We start from the raw sequence: 17,547 nt of genomic DNA on the forward strand, positions 1-17,547 counted from the left end.
TGGTATGGACCAAAAAATGATGTGAAACTAGAAAATAAAGTCAATGGTGCACGGTGTGGATCTGTGATATGACATGGAGTCAATGGTGCATGGAGCCAAACCTAGGCTGGAAAACGATATCCGGAACGGTGGAACCTCTGTCTCCCTTCTTGACTTCTCTGGTGGGGTGAAGAAACATCAGGAAGGGCCGCCAACTGGATATCAGCCAATAGACCTCAAGGATGTGTTCCAAGGAGAAGCCGGGGACAGATTTGATCCAGACCCCGTGATGGAAGTAGGGCTACTGGAAGGCAGTTTCTTGCATCGGGATAATATGCAAATAAAAAATAAAAAGCTTCTGCATAGTGCAGGTAAACCAGGGATTTTTATTTCTAAAAATACCATACAAAAAATGGATAAAAGTGATCACAATTAAAATAAAATCTAAGCAGCGTAAGGAAGGGGAGATCGCCCGACGCGTTTCGACCAAGGGGGTCTTCAACAGGGGCATGAGCTTCTCCCTTCACACTGCTCCTATATATAAATATCTAATCCAATAAGATAACCCCTATAGCCAATCACAGTGGAGCTACAAAGGTCAAGTAATCAGGAACTGGATCCTGTTGATCGCTAGACCAATCAGAATCATGAATAAAACAGCCGGTGAGTGTAGGACCCAATAGCGCAGTCTAATAATGAGACTGATGCCTGGAGACCTCCCCACCGCATGGCAAACAATAGTAGACATCACTTCCTGGTAATGCATCACTTCCTGGTCAAACAATAGTGGACATCACTTCCTGGTAATGAATCACTTCCCATCGGCTTGGTTTTGAAGCGGTCGAGAGTTTTTTGTCTAGGGATTCCCAACTTCCCCTCCTACAGCGTAACTTTATTATGCAACTGTTGCATTTTGCCACTCGGCACAATTACTTCTGGTTTCAGAACCAGTTCTTCCTACAGAAGAGAGGCGTGGCTATGGGCGCTAAATTCGCGCCCAGCCTCGCCAATCTTTTTATGGCACAATGGGAGGAGGATGTCGTCTATGTTGACCGGAGGCCAGAGTTAGTCCTCTGGGCCAGGTACATAGACGACATCCTCCTCCTATGGGATGGAGATTGCCAGTCCCTGGATGACTATATGACCATCTTAAACTCCAATGATAGGGGTATCTCCCTAAGCTATGAGGCCAGCTCCTCTCATGTTCATTTCCTTGATTTAGAGATTATGGCCATGGAGGACCACTTGGAATTCAAAACCTATTTCAAACCCACCGACCGGAATGGGTACATTCCGGTCGAGAGTTGCCATCAAGAACAATGGCTTAAAGCAATCCCACGTGGCCAATTCCTTAGGCTACGCCGCAACTGTAGCAAAACATCCGATTTTTTTGTCCAATCACAGTTGCTCAAGAAAAGATTTCTTGAAAAGGGTTATGGACTAGACCATTTGGATGAGGAGATTAATGGCGTCTTGGCTGTGGATAGAACGGCCACATTGACGGAGCGTCCCAAAAATACCTCAGACTCTAGTTTTAAGTGGGCTTTCACCACCACGCATTCTATACAGCCTAAACAGGTCAAAAACATCCTTAAGAAACATTGGAGGGTGCTTTTGAATGATAGACTATTGGGTCCCGTTCTTCCCGAACGAGCACCAGTGATTTTTAGAGGTGCACGATCCATTCAGGGGCAGATTGCCCCTAATGTTATCGATCCACCCAAAAAGATATCCTTCTTCCAAGACTGCAAGGGTTTTTACCCTTGCCGTAAGTGCAACGTATGCCACCACAATAGTGCAGGCAGACAAAAGCTACTAACCTTTACATCCACAGTAACGTCTCGTGTATATCACATGAAGGAGTTTGCCACATGTGCATCTCAATATATTGTTTATTTGATAACATGTCCTTGTCATAAACAATATGTCGGACGTACCATCAGGACCTTCTCCATTCGTGTCAATGAGCATATCACCGGCATTAAAGGGGGAAAGAGCAAACATACGGTACCAAGACACTATTTGCAACATCATAATAGAGACCCTTCAGGCACCCTCTTCCAGGTCATAGACAGATTTGTCCCACACTCGACGGGTGAATCGCGATTACGTGGCGTATCATGCCTCGAAACCTACTGGATCTACGAGTTGAGGTCCTTCTTTCCGTTTGGGATGAACGTCGAGTGGGACCTCAACTCGTTTATCAATACATCCTAGTAGTCATGTATTTTTCATGTACAATTTTTCCATTTCTGCTTGTTCATTTTTTATGTCCCTTTTAGGTATGGGTGTTCCATTTGCCCCCCCCCCTCCCCTTTTTTTTTTTTTTTTTTTTTTTGCTGATTAATTATTGCGCTATCGGTGTCTTTTTTCATTCATTTCTTTTCCTTACAATACCAATTTGTTCCATGTTTTTATTTTCTAATTTTCCAATCTTATATTGGGAAATTACATTTATTATTTATTCAATTTAATATATTGATTATTTGTAATAGATTACCTAACAGCCATGTTAATATTTTTATAATTTTTTCTTTCATTGCTATGTATATTTTGTATGTACTGGTATAGATCTATTTGGGACATCTTGTGTCCGATTTAGGTAATGCTGCTTAGTATTGTTCAGTAATGTTTATTTTCTGTTTTGGTTTATCACCACTTGCTAGCACTATTTCACTTTAGTGCTGCCATCTAGTGTTTGCCATTATTATTGTTGATTTTCACATTGATGTTTTTAGCCATGTGACAGCACCAGATCCGATCATGTGATCGGGACTTGAGCTGAGGAGATTCGGTTTCCGTGACTACCCTCTCCCATCCTGTGCACCTTTTGGTGGTTGTTGATTGGGTCAGGGAGCCGGGACACCGCCCCTTCACACCACATCACATGACCAGGAAGTGATTCATTACCAGGAAGTGATGTCCACTATTGTTTGACCAGGAAGTGATGCATTACCAGGAAGTGATGTCTACTATTGTTTGCCATGCGGTGGGGAGGTCTCCAGGCATCAGTCTCATTATTAGACTGCGCTATTGGGTCCTACACTCACCGGCTGTTTTATTCATGATTCTGATTGGTCTAGCGATCAACAGGATCCAGTTCCTGATTACTTGACCTTTGTAGCTCCACTGTGATTGGCTATAGGGGTTATCTTATTGGATTAGATATTTATATATAGGAGCAGCGTGAAGGGAGAAGCTCATGCCCCTGTTGAAGACCCCCTTGGTCGAAACGCGTCGGGCGATCTCCCCTTCCTTACGCTGCTTAGATTTTATTTTAATTGTGATCACTTTTATCCATTTTTTGTATGGTATTTTTAGAAATAAAAATCCCTGGTTTACCTGCACTATGCAGAAGCTTTTTATTTTTTATTTGCATATTATCCCGATGCAAGAAACTGCCTTCCAGTAGCCCTACTTCCATCACGGGGTCTGGATCAAATCTGTCCCCGGCTTCTCCTTGGAACACATCCTTGAGGTCTATTGGCTGATATCCAGTTGGCGGCCCTTCCTGATGTTTCTTCACCCCACCAGAGAAGTCAAGAAGGGAGACAGAGGTTCCACCGTTCCGGATATCGTTTTCCAGCCTAGGTTTGGCTCCATGCACCATTGACTCCATGTCATATGACAGTGGAGTCCACGTCATCTGGTAAGAGTACCCATCTTATCTTACTTCCTGATGTTTTCATTCTGATGCCCCATATCGAGATGTTGGTTTACAGCTACGGAAGTTCTGTACCCCATTGTTGACTCAGTCACAGATCCACACCGTGCACCATTGACTTTATTTTCTAGTTTCACATCATTTTTTGGTCCATACCAGTTCCTCTTAATAATTTGAGTTTGGAATCATCCATTTACCATATGTGGACACTTTATACTGTGTTTGTTCATTTCATTTCACTTATGGTTTTTGCACATATGCTTCACTGTTCAGTACAGCATCTCTTACTTAATTGTTTCACTACACCCTAACTTCCTATTACTTCTTAGCGCTGCATTTTTTTCCCATTTACCAGTTATTGTTTGTCACAATGTATGCAGCTGCTGGCTCACATATATTTTATTTTTGCTATTAGAGCGCAGTTTTCTTATTCTCTTGTACCCTACATATATCTACCTATCTGTCTATCTATCTGTCTATCTATCTGTCTATCTATCTGTCTATCTAGATATAGATATAGATATAGATATAGATATAGATATATTTATCAATCACCTTATAGAATAAAATCATTTTTTTTTTAGAGTTTTTTATGTCACAAGGTATTTGTGCAGCGGTTTTTCAATTAATACAATTTTTGGGAAAAATACACTTTAATTAATTTAATTGCACATGCTACAACACGATGTTATACCCCATTTTTTGTAAAATGTAAAAGATTATGTTACGCTGAGTAAATATATACCTAACATGTCAGGTTTTAAAATTGCGTATGCCTGTGTAATGGCACCAAACTTCAGTACTTAAATATCTCCATAGGTGATGCTTTAAACATTTTTACAGGTCACCAATTACAGAAGAGGTCTGGCATGAGAAATGTTGCTCTTGCTCTGATGTTCGCGATGATATCTCACATGTGTGGTGCGATCCCCTTTAAACATATGTATGCGGGACTTGCGTACCCATTCACATTTACACATAAGCACGGGGGGATGGGGGCGCTTTAGATTTTTTTTTATTTTATATAAAACTATTTTCTTACACTGTCTCTATTTTTTTTGGTATTAACATTATTGCTTTCACAAGGGATAAACAATATTCATTGTAACAGCATGGGCAGTGACAGGTCCTCTTTATGGAGTGATCTGGGATCTATTGGACCCCAAATCTTTCCTTTGGCAGCCAATCAGCCAAAGATCTGTCTGAACAGCTGCTTTCCTGCCCGCTAACGGCTAAATAAACAGAGAAGCAGAACCAGAAGTGACTAAATCCTCATCACTATTGGTTTCCATGGTAATAGTGAGGGAGGAACAATGTCCATTCCTCTCTCTCTGTGCTATGCAGCCGAATCACTTCTGCTTTATTGGGAATTGCTGGCTGAAAATTATGACATTGGAATGATGCCTGTAGCTGCAGGCATCATTCCAGTATAATCACTGCAAACCAAGGACATCAACTGACAGCCTAAAGTTGGCAAGTGGGTAATGCTGCTTGGGAGGCTGGCTCCACAGGTACAAGGGAGGCTGTGGGCAGAAAGCTTCTGGAGACCCTTAGTTATGTGGGAGGCACCCAGGTTTCCCAACCCTGTTTCTGCCTCATAGTGGATTTGAAATCTCCAATAAATATTCCAAATATTGGGTCATGTGTGCTTAAAGTAATTGTAAAGTCTTGTTTTTTTTTTTTTTTTTAATGAAAAACCTGTTATACTTACCTGCATAATGGTTTTGCACAGAGCAGCCCGGATCCTCTTCTTCTCTGATCCCTCTTTGGTGCTCCTGGCTCCTCCCTCCTGTTGAGTAGGGATGAGCTATCTGTTCGAGTTGAACATGAGTTTGACTCGAACATTGGCTGTTCGCCCGTTCACCGGACAGTGAACAATTTGGGGTGTTCGCGGCAAATTCGAAAAGCCGCAGAACACCCTTTAAAAGCCTATGGGAGAAATCTAATGTGCTCATTTTTAAGGTTAATATGCAAGTTATTGTCATAAAAAGTGTTTGGGGACCTGGGTCCTGCCGCAGGGGACATGTATCAATGCAAAAAAAGGTTTCAAAAATGGCAGTTTTTTCGGGAGCAGTGATTTTAATAATGCTTAAAGTAAAAACAATAAAAGTGAAATATTCCTTTAAATTTCATACCTGGGGGGTGCCTGTATTATGCCTGTAAAGTAACGCATGCTTCCCGTGTCTGAGCGCAAAATGAAATTTCTAAAGGAAAAAAAAGTAATTTAAAAGTACTAGAGCTAGTGCCAGCTATTAATGAATTGTCGGTCCCGACAATACACATAAAAGTAATTGAAAGTCTTTGAAAAAAAAAATGCGTGGGGGTCCCTCATAATGCCATTACCAGGCCCTTCAGGTCTGATATGGATATTAAGGGGAACTCCGCGCCAAAAAAAAAAAAAAAAAAATGTCGTGGGGTTTCCCACAAGAATCCATACAAGAATGTGCTACTCCTGTGGTCCCCTTTGTTAAAGGGGGCTTCCACATTCCAATAAGCCCCCCGCCCGCAGACCCCCACAACCACCAGGCAAGGGTTGTGGGGATGAGGCCCTTGTCCCCATCAACATGGGGACATCCTCTCAATGTTGAGGGCATGTGGCCTGGTACAGTTCAGGAGGGGGGGCGCTCTCTCGTCCCCCCTCTTTTCCTGCGGCCTGCCAGGTTGCGTGCTCGGATAAGGATCTGGTGTGGATTTTTGTGGGAACTCCAACTTTTTTTTATTTTGGCGTGGAGTTCCACTTAAAACCCATACCAGACCCGAATCTGGTATGGATTTTTGGGGGAACCCCATGCCATTTTTTTAAAAAATTTGGTGCGGAGTTTCCCTTAATATCCATACCAGACCTGAAGGGCCTGGTAATGGAATTTTGGGGGACCCCCACGCATTTTTTTAAAATTTTTCAATGACTTTCAATGACTTTTATGTGTATTGTCGGGGCCGACAATTCATTAATAGCCGGCACTAGCGCTAGTACTTTTAAATGACTTTTTTTCCTTTAGAAATGTCATTTTGCTCTCGGATTATTATAAACAAGGGAAACATGCGCTACTTTACAGGCATACTATAGACACCCCCCAGGTACGAAATTTAAAGTAATATTTTACATTTATTGTTTCACTTTAAGCATTATTAAAATCACTGCTCCTGAAAAAACGTCCGTTTTTAAAACTTTTTTTTTGCCTTGATACATGTCCCCTGGGGCAAGACCCAGGTCCCCAAACACTTTTTATGACAATAACTTGCATATTAACCTTTAAAATTAGCACTTTTTATTTCTCATGATTGTGTCCCATAGACTCTAACGGTGTTCACGTGTTCAAACTAATTTTTTGCCTGTTCGCATGTTCTGGATGCGAACCGAACAGGGGGGTGTTCGGCCCATCCCTACTGTTGAGTGCCCCCACAGCAAGCAGCTTGATATGGGGGCACCCGAGCCTAGCCACAGCTCAGTGTGTCCATTCAGACACGGAGCTATGGCCCGGCACGCCCTTTTTCTCTCCTCCAATGTTGTCGCACTGCTGTCTCAGCCAATGCGGAGAGGAGTCCCGGACAGCCGAGACACTCCTGAAACATCGCTGGATCTAGAGGAACCTCAGGTAAGTATTAGAGGAGCTGAGTTGGGCTGCTGTGCACAGAATGCTTTTTATCTTAATGCATAGAATGGGATGGGTTAAATAAATAGCACCTAATACATTCATCACAATTCAGCTAATCTTTTTTCCTACCTCCTTTAGTTTTTCCAGCATGTGCACATCACATGCCGTACAGTGTGATTACATGTTGTACAGAGCCATCACATGCCGTACAGTGTCACCACATGCCGTACAGAGACATACAGAGCCCTCACATGCTGTACAGTGTCATCACATGCCGTACAGAGCCATCAGCTGTTGCACAGAGCCATTGCATGCATACAGAGCCATCACATGCCATACAGAACCATCACATGCCATACAGTGTCATTATATGTTGTACAGAACCATCACATGCCGTACAGTGTCAACACATGCCATATATTGCCACCACATGCTGTACAGAGCCATACAGTGTCACCACATGCCATACATTGCTGCCACATGCCGTACAGTGTCATTACATGTTGTACATAGCCATCACATGCCGTACAGTGTCATTACATGTTGTATATAGCCATCACATGCCGTACAGTGTCATCACATGCCGTACAGTGTCATCACATGCCGTACAGTGTCATCACATGCCGTACAGTGTCACCACATGCCGAACAGTGCCACCACATGCCGTACAGAGACATACAGAGCCCTCACATGCCGTACAGAGCCATCACATGCCATACAGAGCCATCACATGTTGTATAGAGCCATCACATGCCGTACAGAGCCATCACATGCCGCACAGAGCCATCACATGCCGCACAGAGCCATCACATGCCGCACAGAGCCATCACATGTCGTACAGAGCCATCACATGTCGTACAGAGCCATCACATGTCGTACAGAGCCATCACATGTCGTACAGAGCCATCACATGTCGTACAGAGCCATCACATGTCGTACAGAGCCATCACATTTTGTACAGAGCCATCACATGTTGTACAGAGCCATCACATGTCGTACAGAGCCATCACATGTCGTACAGAGCCATCACATGTCGTACAGAGCCATCACATGTCGTACAGAGCCATCACATGTCGTACAGAGCCATCACATGTCGTACAGAGCCATCACATTTTGTACAGAGCCATCACATTTTGTACAGAGCCATCACATTTTGTACAGAGCCATCACATTTTGTACAGAGCCATCACATTTTGTACAGAGCCATCACATGTTGTACAGAGCCATCACATGTTGTACAGAGCCATCACATGTTGTACAGAGCCATCACATGTTGTACAGAGCCATCACATGTTGTACAGAGCCATCACATGTTGTACAGAGCCATCACATGTTGTACAGAGCCATCACATGTTGTACAGAGCCATCACATGTTGTACAGAGCCATCACATGTTGTACAGAGCCATCACATGTTGTACAGAGCCATCACATGCCATACATTGCCACCACATGCTGTACAGAGCCATACAGTGTCACCACATGCCATACATTGCCACCACATGCCGTACAGAGCCATCACATGCTGTATAGAGTTATCACATGACGTACAGAGCCATCACATGCCGTACAGAGCCATTACATTCCGTACAGTGTCATTACATGTTGTACAGAGCCATCACATGCCGTACAGTGTCACCACATGCCGTACAGAGCCATACAGTGTTACCACAGGCCATACATTGCCACCACATGCCGTACAGAGCCATCACATGCTGTATAGAGTCATCACATGCCGTACAGAGCCACCACATGCCGTACAGCACCATCATATTCCATACAGTGTCATTACATGTTGTACAGAGCCATCACATGCCATAAAAAACCATCGCTGCACATGTGCAGTTCATCTGATGCATTATCTGATGGAAGGCATTATTTGACAGGACACCTACAGTTGGCTACCAGTGGGGAGATGGAGGTGGAGTGAGAGCTGCTTGGCAGAGGGAAATAGGACGACAGAGAGAAGACATGGCACTGCTAATCATCTGTTACCATGGCGGCCCTGCTACTGAGAGGTGACCTGAGCCGAGGGCCTGTACTGTGAGGAGGTGAGTCACCTTCTCTGTGTGTGTCTACAGGCTGATACCTACCTACACAAGAGAGCACAGCCGTGTACAGAGGCCGATACCTACACAGGGCGGCACACCCATGTACACAAGCCGATACCTACCTACACAGGAGGGCACAGCCATGTACACAGGTCGATACTCACCTGCACAGGAGGGCACAGCCATGTACACCTGCCTATACCTACCTACAAAGGGCAGCACATCCATGTACACATGCCTATACCTACCTACACAGGAGGGCACAGTCATGTACACAGGCCTATACCTACCTAGACAGGAGGCCACAACCATGTACACAGGCCTATACCTACCTACACAGGGAGGCACAGCCATGTACACAGGCCTATACCTACCTACACAGGGGGGCACAGCCATGTACACAGGCCTATAACTACCTACAGAGGAGGGCACAACCTTGTACAGAGGAGAGCCATGTGCAGAGGAGAGCCATGTGCAGAGGAGAGCCATGTGCAGAGGAGAGCCATGTGCAGAGGAGAGCCATGTGCAGAGGAGAGCCATGTGCAGAGGAGAGCCATGTGCAGAGGAGAGCCAGGTGCAGAGGAGAGCCAGGTGCAGAGGAGAGCCAGGTGCAGAGGAGAGCCATGTCCAGGAGGAGAGGAGAACCATGTCCAGAGGAGAGCCAGGTACAGAGGAGAGTCATGTGCAGAGTATAACCAGGTGCAGGAGGAGAGGAGAGCAATGTACAGAGAAGAGCACAGCCATGTACAGAGGAGAACCAGGGGCAGAGGAGAGCCATGTATAGAGGAGAAGAGAGCCAGGTACAGAGGAGAGCCAGGTACAGAGGGGGGCCTATACCTACCTATATACACAGGACGACATAGCCATTTATGCAGTGACCTTCCCTATACATGTCTGTGCCCTCCTCTGTACATGGCTCTCCTCTGTACTTAGCTCTTCTCTGTATATGACTAGCCTCTGCACATGACTCTCCTCTGTACCTGACTGTGCCCTCTTGTGTAGTTAGGTATAAGCCTGCATACATGGGTGTGCCCTCCTGTGTAGGTAGGTATAGGCCTGTGTACATGGGTGTGCCCTCCTGTGTAGGTAGGTATAGGCCTGCATACATGGATGTGCCTTTCTGTGTAGGAAGTTATAGGCCTGCGTACATGGGTGTGCTGCCCTGTGTAGGTAGGTATCGGCCTGTGTACATGGGTGTGCCACCCTGTGTAGGTGTAAATATCATGCCTGGGGGTCCCCTTAGTCTGCCTGTAAAGTAGTGCATTTTCCCATGTTTAGAAAAGTACCGCAGCAAAATTATGTTTCTAAAGGAAAAAATGTCATTTAAAATTGCTCACAGCTGTAATAATGTATTGCCAGATCCTGGCAATATACATCAAAATCATTTAAAAAACTGCGTGGGTTCTCCACCCCAGTCCATGCCAGGCCCGAAGGGTCTGATATGGATATTCTGGTGAACTCCACGGTAATTTTTTTTTTTAAATGGCGTGGGGGTCCCCCCAAAAATCCATACCAAACCCAAAGGGCCTGATATGTACGGGGGGAAACCATGCCGTTTTTTTCTTAATTCTGTCATAGGCCCCCCTTAACCTCTTCAATACACTACTGTATATTATATATTGTACACTGCACTATATACCCTGCACTATTATATATTCTACACTGACTGCACTATATTCTCTGAACTGCAGTATATATACTATACGGACTGCACTATATACTCTGCTGAAAAATTGGGCCTGTGTTGGTGGTGGCAGAACACGGTAACCCCTCACAGTTACTATTGTTGGGCGCAGGAATGGTCCCTGCTGTTAAATATTATTTCAGGCTGCTTGCCCTCTTTTAGTGGCCTGTGATCGTCTGCCTCTCCTTGGAGGCCTTCTGGATATTATAGGTATTTTTTTTTAACACCACTTATATACTGTGTACACTGCCTGCACTGTATTAGAAACTGTACACCACCAAATGCACTGTATATACTGTATAGGCTACGCTGAATGCAGAGTGTGTATATATATATATATATATATATATATATATATATATACACACACATGTCTGATTGTATATATACAGTATCTCACAAAACTCACAAAAGTGAGTACACCCCTCATATATTTGTAAATATTTTATTATATCTTTTCATATGACAACACTGAAGAAATTACACTTTGCTACAATGTAGTGAGTGTACAGCTTGTATAATGCCCTGTAAACACGACCGGTTTTGCCATCAGAATAAACTCCGTAGGTTTCTCAGACGGAACTCGGACGGAATTCCGTTCAAGTGGTCTTGCCTACACGCGGTCAAACCAAAATTCGACTAAAGTCCGACCGTCAAGAAGGTAGTGATGTACAACACTTACAACGGGACTAGAAAAAGAAAGTTCAATAGCCAGTAGCCAATAGCTTCCATTTCGTACTTGCTTCAGAGCATGCGTCGTTTTTGGTCCGTCGGAACAGCATACAGACGAGTGTTTTTCCAGATAGAAATTGGTTCCATCGGAAATATTTAGAACATGTTCCATTTCTAGGTCCGTCAGAATTTTCAAAAAAAAAAGTCCCATGAGGCATACACACGATCGGAATAGATGACCACCACATGCAATGCTCGCTCACCTCCTTTACACGACCCTGCATGGGGTCAAACACGCCTTGCACTTTGTGCAAACACTCCCTTCAAGGGATCCTCAGTGATCTTTGATGGCTCAAGGAGTAGAAAGTGATCTGTGACTGGTATATATTCCATCCACTGTGCTGCTTCAAACCTAAAATTGCTCAGATTCCCAAGTCTTTTATCTTCTTCACTTTAGAATGGGAAGGTGCTCCTGGGTCATATGGACACTTCCCATTAGCTGTTCATTGACTGGGTCCCTACAATCTCCAAAAGACTGAAGAAGGCTTGGTTCCTCCACAAGGGGAGCTGTGATTGGTGGGCACAGACTACAACACTGGATCACTTGTCTCAATGGTGAAAAAGGAGTTGAGGTGGGACTTTGGTTGGGTCCACACCTGCCTCACGCATGTTGCAGATTTGTTGATCTACATAAAGATGGCCTAGGCTATAAGAAGATTGCCAAGACACTGAAACTGAGCTGCAGCATGGTGATCAAGACCATACAGTGGTTTAACAGGACAGGTTCCATTGAGAACAGGCCTCGCCATGGTTGACCAAAGAAGTTGTGTGTACGTGCTCAGCGTCATATCCAGAGGTTGTCTTTGGGAAATAGACATATGAGTACTGGCGTATGGTCTGCATGGCTCTTGTCCCAGAAGGAAGCCTCTTCTAAAGATCATGCACAAGAAAGCCTGCCAACAGTTTGCTGAAGACAAGAAGACTAAAGGCATGAATTACTGGAACCATGTCCTGTGGTCTGATGAGACCAAGATAAACTTATTTGGTTCAGATGGTGTCAAGCGTATGTGGCAGCAACCAGGCGAGGAGTACAAAAACAAGTGTGTCATGCCTAGAGTCAAGAATGATGGTGGGAGTCATAGGCGTGCGCGCAGGGTGTGCCAGGTGTGCCAGGTGTGCCTGGGCACACCCTAATCACCCTGTGCTGCACAGATTCCCCCTGCTGCTTGGCTGAAGAGAAAGAGACTGGGGAGTCTTTGTCCTCAGTCCCTTTCTCTGTGTCAAAATTGAGACATCAGGGGTCTGTTTATATCCCTGATATTTCACCAAAGCCCCCCAACGGGGCTCCTAAAAAATGTAAAAAAATAAATAAAATTATTTGAAAAAATATTGTAAAAAAGAATAAAATAAATAATAAAAAAAATTGTAAAAGAGTAAAAATAAACAAATACAGTAATTAAAATGAACTACTGACACTAATCTCTGCCCTACTGACATTGTCCACTGTTCTACTGACACTGTTTATATATATATATTTGCTGTTCGGCGAACGGGCAAACATCCGATGTTCGAGTTAAACTTATGTTCGACTCAAACCCGAAGCTCATCCCTAGTGATGACACTGTGCGGCATGTGATGACACTGTGCGGCATGTGATGACTCTGTACGGCATGTGATGACTCTGTACGACATGTTATGTCACTTTACGGCATGTGATGGCTCTGTATGGCACTGTACGGCATGTGATGACTCTGTACCTGTCAGCCTAGAATTGATTTCAACAGGCAACTGTATGGAACACCTGTCCATTCCCGGGCGCATTAAGTCAACATGGCCAAATACTTGTATGTTGGTGCAGCTGCATGAATACACTGTGTAATACATCCCCAGATAGCATTACAGATGTAAGGGGGCTGTAATCCTGCAATACTCTATTTACAATGAAGGAAACATTCTTGCTATAGGGGTACTAGGTAATACACCAATTATGGGGGGAGCAAAGCTATGTCCATGTCTGAGGAGCTCTCGGCTTCAGTATGAGAACACAAGTAGATGGGAATGGAAGGTTTTATTGTCTCATATAAAAATCCAGACAGTCAATAAAAGGATTCATTCACAATGTTAGCTCTGATTTTATTTCATTTTACTATACCAGTAATGCATGGAATGCCTGTGTGCTGTCACATCCATATTCTGCTTTAAAAACATATTGTTTTCACTCTGGTAGATAGTAATATGTAGAGGACTAGGGATGAGCTTCGAGTTCGCGTCGAACCCATGTTCGACTTGAACATCGCATGTTCGACCGTTCGTCGAATTGCGAACGTTATGGGCCGTTTGTGCCAAATTCGAGTGGCGCGTCATGGCCCATAATTCACTGTGGCATCGCAGTGCATTGCTGTCTGATGACTGGCCAAGCATGCACTATGACCCGCATGCTTGGCCAATCACAGCACTGTCTGTACAGAGAGCCGTAATTGGCCAAAGCCAAGGTGACTTTGGCCAATTATGGCTCAGGGGGTTTAGTACATGCCCCACACTATATAAGGCCACCTGCACGCCGGCCCTGTGTAGTGTGTTCCAGCATTAAGAGAGAGATAGAGAGTGAGAGAGAGACAGTGTCATTTGATTTAAGTTAGATAGAGTAGGCAGGCGAGACAGTTAGCTGCACTTACAGTGTATTGTGTATATATATGCAGCCTAGGTGTTGTATATATATAGCTAGATTAGCCAGTTTAGCTAGATCTGTTCATGGTATTCTCTTCCTACTGACAGGCAGGCAGGTGTTTTTACAGTATTTACAGCTACCTGAAGAAAATTGCTGATGTTCTTCTGATCCTATTGGTCCTATTAGCTACAGTATTTACAGTTAGTGTAGTGCGTCCTCTGCACAGTGTGCACCTAAAGCTACTTGAAGAAAATTGGTGGTGTTCTTCCGATCCTATTAGTACCACAGGCAGCTGCAGTATTTACAGTTAGTGTAGTGCATCCTCTGCACAGTGTGCACTTAAAGGTACCTGAAGAAAATTGGTGGTTTTCTTCTGATCCTATTAGTACCGCAGGCAACTGTAGAATTTACAACTTAGTGTAGTGCGTCCTCTGCACAGTGTGCACCAAAAGCTACCTGAAGAAAATTGGTGGTGTTCTTCTGATCCTATTAGTACCGCAGGCAGCTACAGTATTTACAGTTAGTGTACTGTGTCCTCGGCACAGTGTGCACCTAAAGCTACCTGAAGAAAATTGGTGGTGTTCTTCTGATCCTATTCGTACCACAGGCAGGCAGCTGCAGTATTTACAGTTAGTGTACTTCATCCTCTGCACAGTGTGCACCTAAAGCTACCTGAAGACAATTGCTGTTGTTCTGCTCCTATTAATACCACAGACAGGCAGCTACAATATTTACAGTTAGTGTACTGTGTCCTCTGCACAGTGTGCACCTAAAGCTACCTGAATAAAATTGGCAGGCAGGCAGTTGATTCTGCTAGCTGCAGGATCAGTATATATATACATCCTAGCTTTGTGCAGCTACATCTCACTGCAGGCCATTAGTATGTCTGGAAGGCCAACAAAGGAGAGGCAGACAGTCACAAGCCAATAAAAGAGGGGAAGCAGGCTCTGTGTCTAGAGGCAACAGTGCTGGTCGTGGAGACGGTGCATTCTCATCAGCATATGACCGTGGGACACGCTTGTCCTTTTTTTCGGCAGCTGGCCGTGTTGAGCCGCAACATGAGGAAGACTTGGTAGAGTGGATGACCAAGCTGTCCTCATCCTCCTCATCCTCTCTCACCCAGGCTCAGGGTACTTTGTCTGGCAAAGCAGCTGCCAACGCGGCCTCTTCCATCGGTTCAATGGCATCAGTCACTCCTTCCCTAGCCCCACCATGTACTCCTGAGGAGTATCCCGAACTGTTTGACCACAGTGTTGGGTACATGCTCCAGGAGGATGCCCAGCGTTTTGAAGGCTCCGATGATGGTACCCAGCTAGAGGAAGGCAGTAACGTGAGCCCAGAGAGAGGGTGTGCCCAAGAAGGACAGCAATCTGGAAGTCATGTTCCCCCAGCTGCAGCATACTGCCAGCTTTGCTCTAGTGATAAGGAGGGAGGGGATGATGAGGTCACTGACTCCACGTGGGTGCCTGATAGGAGAGAGGAGGAGGAGGAGGAGGCAGCACATCTCCAACGAGGCAGGATGCCCCCCAGAGGCCAGCTTAAGGGCAGCACACTGCAGAACTCCGCATGTGCAGGGCGCTGCTGTCTCTGCACGTTATTCCAAAAGTTCTTTGGTGTGGGCCTTTTTTGAGACAAGTGCATCAGATCCCACTGCTGCTATTTGCAACATATGTCTCAAGCGTATCTCACATGGCCAAAACATCACCCTCTTGGGCACCACATGCTTGACTAGACCTATGTCGACCTGCCATGCAGTTCATTGGCAAGCGTACCTAAAAGACCCACACCAAAGAACAAAGCGGACCTCTCCTTGCTCCTCATTAGCTGGGATCTCCAACCCCACTATACCTTCAGTCCTCTCTGAAACCTGAGAGGAATGAAGGTGTAGAATTAGGTGTGTCACAGCCAAGTACTTGTGGGCAATCTGCTATTGGTACACCAACGTCAGATTGTACCAGGCAAATTTCCCTGCCCCAGCTGCTGCACCACCGAAAGAAGTTCGCTCCCAACCATCCACATGCCCAGCTGTTGAATGCTAGCTTGGCTAAATTGCTAGCACTTCAACTGCTGACTTTTCAGTTGGTAGACTCTGCCCCCTTCGATGAGTTTGTGGAATGTGCGGTTCCTCAGTCACAGGTTCCCAAACACCACTTTTTCTCACAGAAGGCGATTCCGGCTCTCTACCGGCATGTGGAAGGCAATATCTTGGCCTCGCTGAACAGGGCAGTCAGTGGTAAGGTGCATATTACCGCTGACTCATGGTCCAGCAGGCATGGACAGGGACTTTACCTATCTTTCACCACGCACTGGGTGACTCTTCTGGCATCTGGGAAGGATGCAGGACAGGGTGCAGTAGTGTTGGCGATTGTTCCGCCACCACGCCCCCAAAATTCTACTAGTGGTGATTCTGCCACCCCTCTCTCCTCTACCCCCTCCTCTTCTTCTTCCTCCATGGCCTCTTCCTGTGCTGATTTGTCCTCACAACCAGCAGTGCTCCGTAAGCATTCAAGGGGCTACACAAGCAGGAGCCATGCTGGGGCAGAGATTCTGTCAGCTCTGCAGGGGCAGGTTCAGAGGTGGTTGACGCCATGCCAGCTTAAGGCAGGAATGGTGGTTTGCGACAATGGCACCAACCTCCTCTCTGTCCTCCGACAGAGACAACTGACCCATGTGCCCTGTTTGGCTCACATCCTTAACTTGGTGGTGCAGCGGTTCTTGGGCAGGTACCCGGGCTTACAGGATGTCCTGAGGCAGGCCAGGAAAGTCTGTGTGCATTTCCGCAGGTCATATAATGCCAGTGCTCGGCTGGCTGACCTCCAAAAAGAATTTAACCTGCCCAAGAACCGCCTAATCTGTGACATGCCCACCAGGTGGAACTCAATGTTGGCCATGCTGCAGCGGCTGCACATGCAGCAGAGGGCCATCAATGAGTACCTATGCGACTATGGCACCAGGACAGGGTCAGGGGACCTTGTTTTTTTGATCATGATCAGGGATGCATGTACTGCCATGTCACCATTTGAGGAGGCCACGAGGATAGTGAGTAGTGACAGTGCATGCATCAGTGACACTATGCCTCTTGTCCACCTGTTGGAGCACACGCTGCATGAAATAATGGACAGGGCACTTAAGGCAAAACAGCGGGAGGAACATGAGGACTTCCTTACCTCTCAAGGCCCCCTTTATCCAGACAGTGTTCCTGCGTGCCCGTCGATCACACAGGAAGAGGAGGAGG

The sequence above is a fragment of the Aquarana catesbeiana genome, linkage group LG08 (assembly GCF_042186555.1).
Source record: "Aquarana catesbeiana isolate 2022-GZ linkage group LG08, ASM4218655v1, whole genome shotgun sequence".
NCBI lineage: Eukaryota > Metazoa > Chordata > Amphibia > Anura > Ranidae > Aquarana > Aquarana catesbeiana.